Raw genomic sequence first — 13,730 nt, 5'->3', positions numbered from 1 at the left:
AAATGAGGGGAAAAGTCCACAGAAGGCCATCTTTATTATTTTCTTTTTTAAAAACATATTTCCACATTAGTCATGTTGTAAAGAAGAATTAGAACCAAAGGGAAAAATCATGAGAAAGAAGGAAAAAAAAAGAAAGAAAATTGTGTGCTTCGATCTGCATTCAGACTCCATTATTCTTTCTCTGGATGTAGATAGCATTTTCCATCATGAGTCTTTTGGAATTGTCTTAGATCCTTGCCTTGCTAAGAAGAGGTAAGTCTATCAAAGTTGGTTATCACACAATGTTGCTGTTACTGTGTACAATGTTCTCCTGGTTCTGCTCATTTCATTCTGCATCAGTTCGTACAAGTCTTTCCAGGTTTTTCTGAAGTCTACCTGCTCATCGATTCTTATGAAACAATAGCATTTCATTACATTCATACCACAGCTTGCTCAGCCATTCCCCAATTGATGGGCATCCCCTCAATTTCCAATTCTTGGCCACCACAAAAAGCAGCTATGAATATTTTTTGTACATGTGGGTCCTTTTCCCATTTTTATGATCTCTTTGGGATACAGACTAAGAAGTGGTATTGCTGAGTCAAAGGGTATGCCATTTTATAGCCCTTTGGGCATAGTTCCAAATTGTTCTCTAGAGTGGTTGGATCAGTTCACAACTCCATTAATGATGCACAAGTGTTCCAATTTTCCCACACCTCCTCCAACATTTATCATTTTCCTGTTTTGTCATGGTAGCCAATCTGATAGGTGTGATGTGGTACCTCAGAGTTGTTTTGATTTGCATCTCTAATCAATAGTGGTTTATCACATTTTTATATGACTATAGATAGCTTTGATTTCTTCATCTGAAATTTATATCCTTTGACAGTTTATCAATTGGGGAATGACTTGTATTCTTATAAATTTGACTCAGTTCTCTCTATATTTTAGAAATCAGGCCTTTATCAGAGACACTGGCTGTAAAAATTGTTTTCCAGACTTCTGCTTCCTTTCTAATCTTGGTTGCATTGACTTTTTTGTGCCAAAAGTTTTTAATTTAATGTAATCAAAATTGTCAATTTTGCATTTCATAATGTTCTCCATCTCTTGTTTGTTCATAAATTCTTCCCTTCTCCATAGATCTGACAGGTAAACTATTCCTTGACCTCCTAACTTGTTTATAGCCTCACCCTTTATGTCTAAATCATGTACCCTATTATTTTCCTAGTTACTATCTTTCTTCTTTGACTAAAATAAAATTCAGGTATAATTGGCCTTCCAACCAGGTCTGGGCATTTTGAATGCTTCTCTGCTTGCAGAAGGAGACATGATTTCTAATTGTTGGAGGGAATATTGAGCATGAAGTGATGCTGAGTACCTGGGTAAAGGGTGGAGTTGGAGAGAGATACAAATGTGGCTCTATGGACTCTGGGGAAAGAATCTGGAAGCTCCAGGCATTTAGGGGAAGCTAGTTCCTCAATATGTCTCTGATTTCTAGCATGCCCCGTAAAGACTTTGTAGACTTTCTCCTTGGGTGAGATCAGAGCTTCCTTCTTGGTTTGAGATGATATTTCATCTTGGTCTGAGCAAAGGACTAATTCATTTTTGTGTTTTTTCTGTATAATATGTAAAACTCCATTTCTCTTTTCTGGTTTGTTTAAATAAATGGATTTACATTTTTTTGCAGAGCGGAAGGCAGGGCAATTGGGGTTAAGTGACTTGCCCAAGGTCACACAGCTAGTACATGTGTCCAGTGTCTGAGGCTGGATTTGAACTCAGGTCCTCCTGACTACAAGCTGGTGCTCTACTCACTGCACCACCTAGCGGCCCCAGGATTTACTTTCTATTTGCTATTTGTGATGGTATTTTATTTAAATACTGTTTAGTGGAAAGGGGCTGAGGTGGAAAATGTAAACCAAGGGTTATTCTCTCCATTAAAAACAACCAAGGAGCTGACTTTGTTTTGAACCTGTAATAATCATGCCCCTAGACCACAGATAATCGGGGGGCAGATAGATATAAATCTAGCCTGATATCCCTCTTGGAGATAAGCAAGGGAAGGAACAAGCACCTAGTCACGGCCCTTCTACTGTTCCTCCAAGATAGAAATTCCAGCCTCCCTTGGAGAGGGGTTGGCCACATTATAGATATATCTATCCATGCCATCTATGAGCCATGTTCCAATACATTTAGGCAACTCATGTAGATCTCTCTCTCTCTCTCTCTCTGCATATGTATCTTTCTATCTCTCTAACATGTGTACATACATCTTATATAAGTTTTCTCAATCTTGATCGCACCTTCCTTTGACCTTTAAAGGTATTGGCCTATACCTTTTCTCATTTACTACTAAATTTCCAGAAGTAGTAGTCCACCCTATTTCACTCACTGGACCATTGTGATTAGAATTCTGTCTCGACAATCTGGCTAGCAGCCAGCTCACACAACGCTGCAAGCCCAGGTCCTTTTCATCTGCTTTACTAAGAAAAGCGACGTTAAGGGGTTAACAATCTTACTTTAATCCAGCATACGAATATCATTTACTTAGTTCAGAGGAAAAATCCAGCACCCTGAATTACAGACCAAATACAATTTGTAGTTATCAACATCTGAGTGTTCAGCCGGGGAGCTCATTACAAAGGCTGGCCCAGCATCACATGCCACTCCTGCTCGGTGAAGAGTTCCTAGAAAGAATGCTGACCTCTGTGCCTATATATCCTGCTCAGGCCGACCTCACCCAGGCTGGGCATGGAAAAGTTCCTCACCCCCAATATCCCATCAGATACAAATCAGTGACTCCCAATTGTCTCAGTGCTGAGAAATACAAAAACATCCTACTTTATCTGCCCCATTCAAACAAAGGCCAGAATCATTAAAGGTCAACAGCAAAAAGTCCCACCTTAATTACTATTACAACTTCTAAACTCATCACCCTGCAGAACCTGTTGTCTACAAGGTCATCTATGATTACTTAATTACCAGATCCAGTTGCCTTTTTTCAGCCCCCATCTTCTTTGACCTTTCCAGGGCATTTGATGTTGTTGTCTGAGACCTTCTTCTTGTTTTTCCTTTGACCTGTATGGTCAGTCCTTAGGTGACTTCTTCACTGATTCATCAATATTCTTCCCACCTACTAAGATGCAGCACCCTCTAAAGATCAGCCCTCTTGTCTTCTCTCTTTTTTCCTCTTCTCTTTGGTAATCTCATCTGTTCCTCTAGCTTCAATTGCACCTCTCTCTAGATATCTGTCAAACGTTTATCTTGCCTCAATGTTTCCTCAAAGCTTTTGCTTCTAGCCCAATATATCCAAAACAGAATTCTTCATCTTCCTCCTAAACCTTAATCCAACATCCCACTCTCTGTTGATGGCATTCTCATTTGACCTGTCACTCAAGCTCAAAATCTCAGAGTTGCCTTGGATTTTTCCTTTTCTTTTCCAGCCCGTATTTAATCACTTGCCAAGTCTTGCTGATTCTATTTCCATAACAGTTCTTGCATCTGGCTCCTTCTCTGCTGTAATTGTCACCCAAATTAAGGCCTTTATCAATTCTAATCGGGATTGTTGCAATAGCCTCCAAATTGGTCTCCCTGTCTTGAGCGTCTCTTCTTTGTAATCCACCTTTCACAAAGCTGGCAAAATAATTTACCTGATGCACTGCTCAAAACCCTCAAAATGGTCCTTGTTCATGAATGGATAAAATCACCAATTCCTCAGCCTGGTACTGACTCCAACTTACCTTTCCACATCTCACGTCGTACTACTTCCTTTCATGTACTCTATGTTTAACAACGACAAGAGTGAGCTTTCATTAGGTGCCCACTAAGTGCTAGGTATCTCCAGCACCTATCACTGCCACAGGTAGGAGAGCTATGAAGACCAAAATGGAATAATCCCCAGTATCAAAAGACCTATTGTATATATGCTAGATCCCTCTTATTAGAAAGTAAGCACTTGAAGGAAAGGACTGTTTGGTTTTTGTCTTTTTATCCCCAGGGACTAGCACTGATACTTATACACAAAATATATTAAGCACTCATCATGTGCTGGGTGTTGGGAAGATGCAAAGTTTGGATAAGTTACAATCCATCCTGTCATGAAGCTGATAGTCTATAATTATTAATTCAACAGAAAACTCTTGGGCAGAATAAAAGCATTAAGCACTAAGGAAGGAGTGTGGAAATGAGGAGAAAGGGTACAGAAGAGAGGTGGGGAGGTAAACCAAAGACATACTTTCCCTATTTCATAGTCTGGCCCACCCCCCCAACAAAGTGGCACACAATCGATAAAGAACAGAAGGGATGGCTCTCTCTGCAAAATACCAGCTTTGCAAATAATTTTACGTTGCAGACGATCGCACATCCTCTGGTGAGATGATCAATTATCTTTGTCAGATGAAATTTCCCTTGTTACTCTTGGCTGGCAGGATTTGCTCATCATTCAATTGTGACTGAAATCAATGGTGTCTATTTCAACATTTCTCCTTTCTCACTTGCAGGAGCACCAAGCTGAGAGAAGTGATTTTCATTTCTTTATTTGGTGTCAATCTCTGTGGAAGTGCTTTCGATCTAAGTCATTTTTAGTGCCTGTTATTTGTTCTAAGATGCAAAGGGAAAGACATTTTTTTTATGGGAGGGAAGAACTTTTAAAAAACTAACATCTAAAAAATTATGGCAAACTATATGTGACAGTGTAAGTTTCCACATAAATCTTTACATCAGTACAATTCTTTGAAGTCATTTTAGGCAGGATAGCTGAGTAGTTGGGGTCCTGGGGTCTGCCACTCTCTGCAGCTTGACTCTCTTCTTTATTGTCATGGGTCACAATCCTTGAGATTGTTTCGTCTTTGAGTCGCTGACTCTGTATTTGTTTCTGACTGGCTAATGTTTATTTCTGTTCTCTCAATTGTGCCTTGAACTCTCTCAAGCTGAAACACTCTTAAACTGTTGAAAGGGGTATCTCTTACTCAGTCAGCTAGGTGTTGGGTGAATAAATCGCCGGGCCTAGAGTGAGGAAGATCCGAGTTCAGATCTGTCTTCAGACACTTATTAGCTGTGCGACCCTGTGAAAGTCATTTGATCTCTGTTTGCCTCAGTTTCCTGATCTGTAAAATGGGGATAATAACAGTACCTACCTCCCAGGGTTGTTGTGATGGTCAAATGTAAAATGTTTAGCATAGTGACTGATGAATAATAGGTGCTTTATAAATGCTAGCTATTATTGGATGAATACCTTCACTTCTAGATGCCAAAACCAATGGCAGAGGAGAGAGAAAATCTCCTTGTCCTTCCCTCCATCACTTTCCTTTTTTTTTGAGGGGAGAAGGCAGGGCAATTGGGGTTAAGTGACTTGCCCAAGGTCACACAGCTAGTAAGTGTGTCAATTGTCTGAGGCCGGATTTGAATTCAGGTTCTCCTGACTCCAGGACCAGTGCTCTACTCACTGCACCACCTAACTGCCCCTTTCATCACTTTCCTTAACAGTCCTCCCTCCCCCCATCTAAGAGATGAAGTGGTCCCTCTCAAGGTCTGGGTTATTCCTCAACAAATGGCCTACTAGACTGATTTCAGACCTGATGAGGGCCATCAGGACCATGCCAATCATCTTCCAGGACCATTGACTCTTTTAATTCAATGAAAAGGAAAAAAAGTTCACTTTTCTAAAGGTTAACATTATCAATGTTATCTGCCTCTTGCTTCCTATGATGAAGCACATCGCAGGGTAGGGGAAAAATCTAGTTCCTCCCCGCTTCCCTTCTTTATACATTTCTCTTCATTCCATTCAGCTGGTTTGGGGTAGGTAGGGACTCTGAATCTTTTACTCCTATTGTTATCATTTCAGGTAGTAATAAGTTTGGCTCTTTTCAGAGGACTAATTAGAAAAACCTGAATAACCTAAAGAACTGGCAGTGGCTTAAGGCATCTGAGTTTTGGAGAGGGATTCATGGAAACCTGTAGTGACTGTACACCCTAGTGCAGACATGCTGCTGGAGGCTGTGTAGGTGGTGAAGGGCGTTGGCCTAATGCAATTGAGCAGGGCAAAAAAAATATTTACTAAGCACTTACCATGTGCCAGATACTGTGCTAACCACTGGAGATACAAAGACAAAGCAATAGTTCTTGTCCTCAAGAAGCTTATGTTCTAATGGGGAAGACAACATGTACACATATTAGTAGATAATATATTTACATCTATATATCTGTATATCTATATATCTATATATCTATGTATATATCTATGTGTATATATCTATATATATATATATATATATATATATATATATATATATATATATATATATATATATATATATATATATATATATGGTACATAAAAGCAGCCTTAGAGAGGAAGGCACTAGGAACTGGTGAGTGGGGAGGGGATAATGGAACTGGGAAAGGCCTTATTCTAAACCACATCTGATTCAGTGCCATTGAAAAGCCCAACAAGTTTCCCAGCTGTCGGTGCTGGAATTTAAATGGGTCTGCCCCATGGTGTGAACTCAGGAGAAATGATTTCTGTGACTAATAGAAAAGGCCCCAGGGAAGTCTGTTGCTAGGAGGTACCTTTAGGTTTCAGATTGGTAAATACTCAAGTTTACCCAGCGTCTGCTTACAATTGTGTGTTTTGACTAAGGGTTTTATTTTGCTGCCTTATTCTTCCAGACCTGCACAACAACCTCAAATTTGCCCGACAAGTTTGGCTAAATTAGTTTGGCTAAAAAGTGCAAATGTCAGCATCGTTTACTATTTATCTGTGGCTCCTGTGGTTAGGAAATGCCGCAGTTTCTGAAGGATTAAGGTTAAGGGCCACGCAAAGGGCAAAGGAGAGGTCCATGGTGGGTTTGGATAGTCTGCCCACATATTGCCAATGTGAATTTTGTAGGAGAACTGGAAGAAAAATACAAGATCATTTAGTACATACTCTTGGAATGAAGAAACAGGCCTAGAGAGGGTAAATGACTGACCCAAAGTCACACAAGTGGCAAGAAGTAAAGTGAAGATTTGAATTCAAGTCCTTTGACTCCAAATTAAAAGACGGGAAGATCACAAAACAAGAGCAAGGAAAAGCTAATGGATAGATAGTCCATATGATTTTTTTTTGGAGGCCATCAGGGCTAAGTGACTTACCCAGGGTCATGCAGCTAGTAAATGTTTGAGTCTGGATTTGAATTCATGTCCTCCTGACTCCAGGGCCTGTGTTCTATCTACTACATCACCATGACTTTTTAAAAAAATCCATGAAATGTTAAGAGATCTAGAGAAAGGCCCAGTGGAGAGCATATTGGGTGAACCCCTTATGGAGGATTTATGGGAGGTCATTGGCAAGCAGTCTGAGGGGTGGGCAGGCATAGATGGCTTGGAATCTGTAGAACTGGAGAGAGATCATAGATCTATTGAAATAGAGACCCATAATCAAGGGTGTGCTGGAGCCAGCTCAGACTCGCTCCAGAGAGCCCATTGTTAAATTTTCAGTGTGAACATTTATACCTCAGATATTGGCAAAGGCTACGAATGAGGGATCGATGTGTTGTTTTATTGATTGTCCAGACTTAAGAAAGTGATGGAGAAAATATTGAAACTTGAGAGTGTGTCAAAGATAATTGTCCCCTCCCCAGTCAGCTGTTAAACATTCACTACCATACCACTGCCAATAAATTTCTAAAAGCAATTATAGTTCTACTGTAACTTAACATATGAGTTCTTAAAAACCGCTGCACTATACAAAATTATACAGTGAAAGCCATAGGGCTAATGGGAAAAACGGGGTTAGGGCACAACACTTCTTTTGTGGTTGTTCTTCAGTTGTTTCAATCATGTCTGACTCTTCACGACTCCATTTTTACAGATGAGGAAGCTGAGGCAAACAGGGTTAAGCCATTTGCTCAGGGTCACACCGCTAGTTAGTGTATGAGGCCAGATTTGAACTCAGATCTTTCTGACTCCAGGTCTGATACTCTATCCTCTGCACCACCTATCTTCCCTATAACACTTCTAGCCATAAATATTTCTTTTATTTTTGTAGTGCTGTCTCTGATGGTCTACAATGTAGATTCTTTTATGTCTGTTGCTTGGGAGATATCACATATTCTTTAGTTTCTTTCAAAATGCTTTGTTATTTTAAGTTTCTCTTTAAGTTATTTTAATGCTTTTTGCTTGGCATTTTTGCATTAGGACTCAGACATGTTTGGAATGTTGAATAAGTATTTTTTTTTTAATATGGAAAAGTTCACAATCGCAAAAGAATATCAAAACACAAACTAGTGGGATAAACACACACAGTGAACTGATGTAGCTAGTAGATGTTCGAGACATGTATATGTGCGTACTTTGTCTATTCTTACACGGTTCGGTGCAGCTGGGAGCAGTTTTCTCCATTTCCCTAGTGTTTCTTGAGTACAGAATCATGGATAAGCAAACTCAAAATTTGCATTATGCTCAAACTGTCACTTAATATATCAATTGCATTGGAACAAATGAACATTTTCAAAACAAGCATTATAATAGAACTGACTGTATGGTATTCACTTTTGACTAGCATTTTTTTCTTTAGCAAGACTGCAAAGGTAAACTTTAAATAAAGAAAAGGAATCCAAGTATTGCATCATCATTACCATTTGGTTACTGCTTGTTAATTCTCCCTTTTTTCACCCTATGTATACTAACATGACATGGCTTAATAGATAAGATGAGGTGATTATTTCAGTATTATTCAAGTTTCCTTACTTCTTTGGGAATTAAGGATTGAAACTATAAACCATGAGAAAGAGAAGAGGAAAAACAATTCCTTTACTACCTGCAGGGAACAAATCACTGAGGAATGTACACAGCACATGAGGGACTTTCTTACTCAATAAATTAGATCATGGGACTTTGGAACCATTCAACAGTGTACACATTGAAGGTTCAATTACCCTGCAAATAAGATCTGCAAAGCTTTTGGTTATGTTTGAAAGAGGTGGGTCCAGTTGTCCCCTTCCTTGGAGCATACCAACTCTGGGGTAGTGGCAGCATTACAACAGAGCCATCTGGGAGGGACCAAGCCCAGAGGAGCCAGGCTGTGCAGAAAGAATCTGGTAGATTCTGTAGAAAGGGTGAAGTCCAGGGAGGCTGGCTAAGGAAGAGGAGAACAGACAGATTCCATATAGTTGTTCAGTCTTTTTCAGCCATGTTCAACTCTTTGTGACCCCTTTTGGGGTTTGCTTGGCAAAGATACTGGAGTGGCTTGCCATTTCCTTCTCTAGCTCATTTTACAGATGAGGAAACTGAGACAAACAGGATTAAGTGACTTGCCTAGGGTCACACAATGAGTAAGTTTCTGAGGCTAGATTTGAACTCAGGAAGATGAGTCTTTCTGACTGCAGGACAGCACTCTGTCCACTGTGCCACCTAGCTGGCTAATTTATGGGTACAGTATACTTAAGGCACAGCAGAAGCAACATTAATGCAATTACTGAACTCAGATCCTAGAGCTGGGGAGTTTACTTTGCTCTGTTTTTGTAAGATTGCTGCGCATGGCTGTGAACTGTAGCTGGGAGGCATTAGGAGCCTGCCCTGGAATCTTGCTTCTGACTGAGGAAAGGCAGAGGCAGATTTATTTCACAGAGGAAGAGTCAGATTTGATTGTCTCTATTTTCACAACCTGTTCAGTGAGAAGGCTGTCATGTATAACTAATGTGATGTTCCAGAGAAGAACAGGAGTAATTGATATCCCTAGGGAAGTGTGGGATAGCAAAAGATGGCCTAGAAACAAAGTGAAGGTAAGGGTTGAGGTGGACAGCCAGTGGTGTCCTCAGTATGTCAGGAGGAAGTGAGGAAGGCTTCCATCATGTGGGGTGACTCCTCTGCTGTGGACCAATGGGAGGACATTGACAAGAAGTACACAGAATGGGCGGACGTGAATGGATTGCAATCTGCATCGCTGGAGGGAACGTTCAAGTCAATCACAGATCCATTTGAGTATTTGAGTATGGTTTTATAAAGGAATTGCTCAGTTTGTGCACTGTCTCATGGCCTGGCTTGCAGGTCTACCTAGAGGAGAGCATGTGAAAGGAATCAGAGCACCACAAATTTAGATCTTGAAGGAATCTCAGAGGCCAAAGGATTGTCTGTGCCCCTGGTGGACATAGAAAAAGCAAACAGGAAGCAAGAGACAGCTTCGAAGGGCATGAACTCTGGAAGCTGAGAAGGGAGTCTGATATGAAAGGACTCAACTCTTTTTTTAAAAAATATTTAATTTATTTATTTTCAGTTTTCAACATTCACTTCTATAAGTTTTACATTTTCTCCCCTTCCCTCCCCCGTCCCTCCCCAAGATGGCATGCAATCCGATATGCATTCTACACATACATTCCTATTAAACACATTTTCACATTAGTCGTGTTGCATAGAAGAATTATAATGAATGGGAGAAACTATGAGAAAGAAAACAAAAGAGAAAAGAGTTTGCTTTGCTCTGCATTCCGACTCCATAGTTCTTTCCCTGGACGTGGATGGCATTTTCCACCATGAGTCCTTTGGAAAAGATTTAGGTCTTTTTATTGCTGAGAAGGGCTAAGTCTATCAAAAGCAGTCCTCGCCCACTGTGGCTGTTACTGTGTGCAATGTTCTCCTGGTTCTGCTTCCTTCACTCAGCATCAGTTCATATAAGTCTTTCCAGGTTTTCCTGAAGTCTGCCGGCTCATCATTTCTTACAGCACAATAGTATTCCATTACATTCATATACCACAACTTGTTCAGCCATTCCCCAATTGATGGGCATCCCCTCGATTTCCAGTTCTTGGCCACCACAGAAAGAGCTGCTATAAATATTTTTGTACATGTGGAGAAGGACTCAACTCTCGAGAGGTTTGGTGGGCCAGGATACTGGTGAAACTGGAGAGGCTTGACTTAACTACCCTCCCTCCTACAATACCAGGCATTGTGTGGGTCAAGAGGTTATGAGGCCACCTGCTGCAGCTTGAGTTACTTTGCCTCTGGTGGACATATCAGGTACTGTGGTCCCTTTCGTTAGGCTCTAAAATCAGCTTTAAGATTCTGGCAGGGAGCTCTTACCCAGAGAACTTCCTTTCTCATTGCTCTTAACTCCTTTGCCAGTGGCTTTTGCCTGTTTTTAGCTTCTTGTAACCTGATTTTTATCCACTTTAGGGGATGCTTTTACATAAGGGGGGAGGTCTTTGAATAAGTTTTTATTAAAGCAACTATTAAAAAAATTCTTGGGGTATGAGTGATTCATCGTACTAGCTGCTGAGGCAGTTGGTGGTACAGTGGATAAAACCTGGGCCTGGAATCAGAAAGACCTGAGTTCAAATGAAGTCTCAGACACTAAGTAGCTGTATGACTCTGGGCAAGTCACTTAATCCCTGTTTGCCTCAGTTTCCTCAACTGTCAAATGAGGACAATAATAATGCCTACTTCACAGGGTTGTTATGAGGATCAAATGGGATTGCATGATGATTGGCACTTAGTAGTTGCTATAGAAATGCTTCCCTTCTCCACCAAATATGGATTAATAGGAATGAGAAGCAACAGCTCCTTTCAAGTATTTCTGCTAATCACCCAGCAGGAGACGTCACACCCAGCAGGGAGCAGGCCTAGTGCTTCAGGATCAAACCAGGAGTAATTTGTGAGTTAGGAGACGGTTAGTCCTGGCAGACTGGAGTTAAGAGGCAAGGGTCTAGCTGACGGCTCTGCCAAATAGAGATGCTGTGTCCAGGGACGGCAGTACAAGGGCACCACGAGAACAGAAAGGACATTAGGGCCGTACAGTGCCAGAACTGCCTGGGTCACATGCTTTCCTACATTTGTACCTCACTACTAGTACAATGGATAGAAGGCTTGCCTTGGAGTCAAGAAGATCTGGGTTCAATTCCTCATGCTGGGCAAATCGCTTAACCTCTTAGTGTTCTATGCAGCTCTCTAAGACTATAAATTACAATTTGCCAATCTGAATTAATAAAGGGAGTTTCCACACCGGAAGTTCCACATACATGGATGAAATCAGTTCTGGCATGGAAAATAGAAGAACAAAAGGCTAGTATACTGTCTTAAACCTTATGGGCAGCAAGAAGTGGCTGGAAAGTATGAGTCTGTTTTCTTGGTGGTGTTATTTTGCTTTCAAGAGACTCAAGAAATAAAAGCAATATAATGATATGAGATTACACCTGAACTACAGGCCCGTTCTCCTTCAGAATCTCAGCCTTGTCTTTGCCATACTATAAAAGTTTCCTTGTGCCTCGGACAAATTGGTTTCCAGTCTATTTTCTTTGAAATCCATTCCCTGGGTTACTGCTGTGTCTGCCTTCCCCGCACAATGCCCACATCTCACAAATGGGAGGTGGTATTGATTTTTCATAATGTCACAGTCCTTTGAGGCTGTCTCCAATGGCACCGTGAAACTTCTGGATCAGACAACCTATTAGTCAGTCTCAGAGAATAAAGTAGTTGCGTTTTATAGACTTCTCAATCAGCTGCATAGCAATACAGCCAGAAGTCAATTTTTGAAGCGATGAGTAACTTTGAGAAACTGAAAAATGCGTTTTGGCAGATATGTAATTTCCAAGGAGTAAAGAGAAGAAATGAGAATAGGTTTGTACTCAAAACTAAAAATGTCTTCAGGCGGTATCGGACTGTGTAACGATAGTCTCTCTGTTCAAAGAGGAAGGTCTTTCTTCTCAGAAAAATGTGATAATTCTTTGCTTTTTCAAAAATGTGCTCCATTTTGTGAAAGACGCAGGTGTTAATCCACATCAGGCAACCAGCACCTTGAAAAATGGATGACTTTGAGGTAGGAAATAAGGTTCCAGGAGTATTCTTACTTGAAAATCCCTTTAGAATGAGCTGCATACTGCCAATGATGTAGTATCACATGGACTTAACTACATGATTTAGCAATGAAATAAAAATCTTTCAGTGAGAAACTCACTGTTTCTTCATAAAATCACAGGCGTTTAGAATTGAAAGGGACCTCAAAGACCACTTGGTCCAATCTGTACCCGACTAAAATGACCTCTAGAGCATCTCTGACAAATAGTTATCCAGTCTTTGTTTGAATTCCTCCGACGAAGGAGAGTTCTCTACTTCTCGACATTCCATTCCTTTTGTTTTTTGCAGGTGATGGGCACAGTTCTAATTGTTTAGGGAATTTCCCCCTTACATCAAACTTAAGTCTGTTTCTCTGTAACTCCCACAAATACGTTGTTCCTGGTTCTGTCCTCCGAGGCCAGTCAGAACAAGCCTATTCCCCTTACTTACTACATGACTGCCATTTGGATATTGAAGACAGCTTTCATAACCCTCATAAATCTTCCTTTCTTTAGGCTTAATGCTGTAATCCTCAATTCCTTAAATCCTTCTGTATAGCAGTCTCTAATCATCTCACCAACCTGGCTCCTCTCTGTTGGACACATTCCAAGTTATCACAATTTCATCCATGCAATGTTAGACACCGCCTGGGGCCAGGCTGTGGTGATACCAGTGGTGGTAGATGGAGTAATGGATGAGATTGCCTGGAAAGAGAGGTTTGTGGTCTACTTTAAAGTGGGAATTGCTATTGAAGAGATCAGTCTGGGGCACTGGGAAAGGATGAAGTGTTGTGTTCAGAGAGGATCATGGGACCACAAATCAAAGAATTTAGTTGGCAGTTCAAAGTGCTAAGAATTCAGCCATGAGAAAATCGATTATAGCAGCAGGTACCAAGGTTGGGACAAGCTCAGTTTCTTAGCTCCCTGTTATCCAGGGTCTAGCTTTTAAAG

This window comes from Trichosurus vulpecula, chromosome 9 (genome assembly GCF_011100635.1).
Source record: "Trichosurus vulpecula isolate mTriVul1 chromosome 9, mTriVul1.pri, whole genome shotgun sequence".
Lineage (NCBI taxonomy): Eukaryota > Metazoa > Chordata > Mammalia > Diprotodontia > Phalangeridae > Trichosurus > Trichosurus vulpecula.
This window is presented reverse-complemented; position numbering follows the sequence as displayed.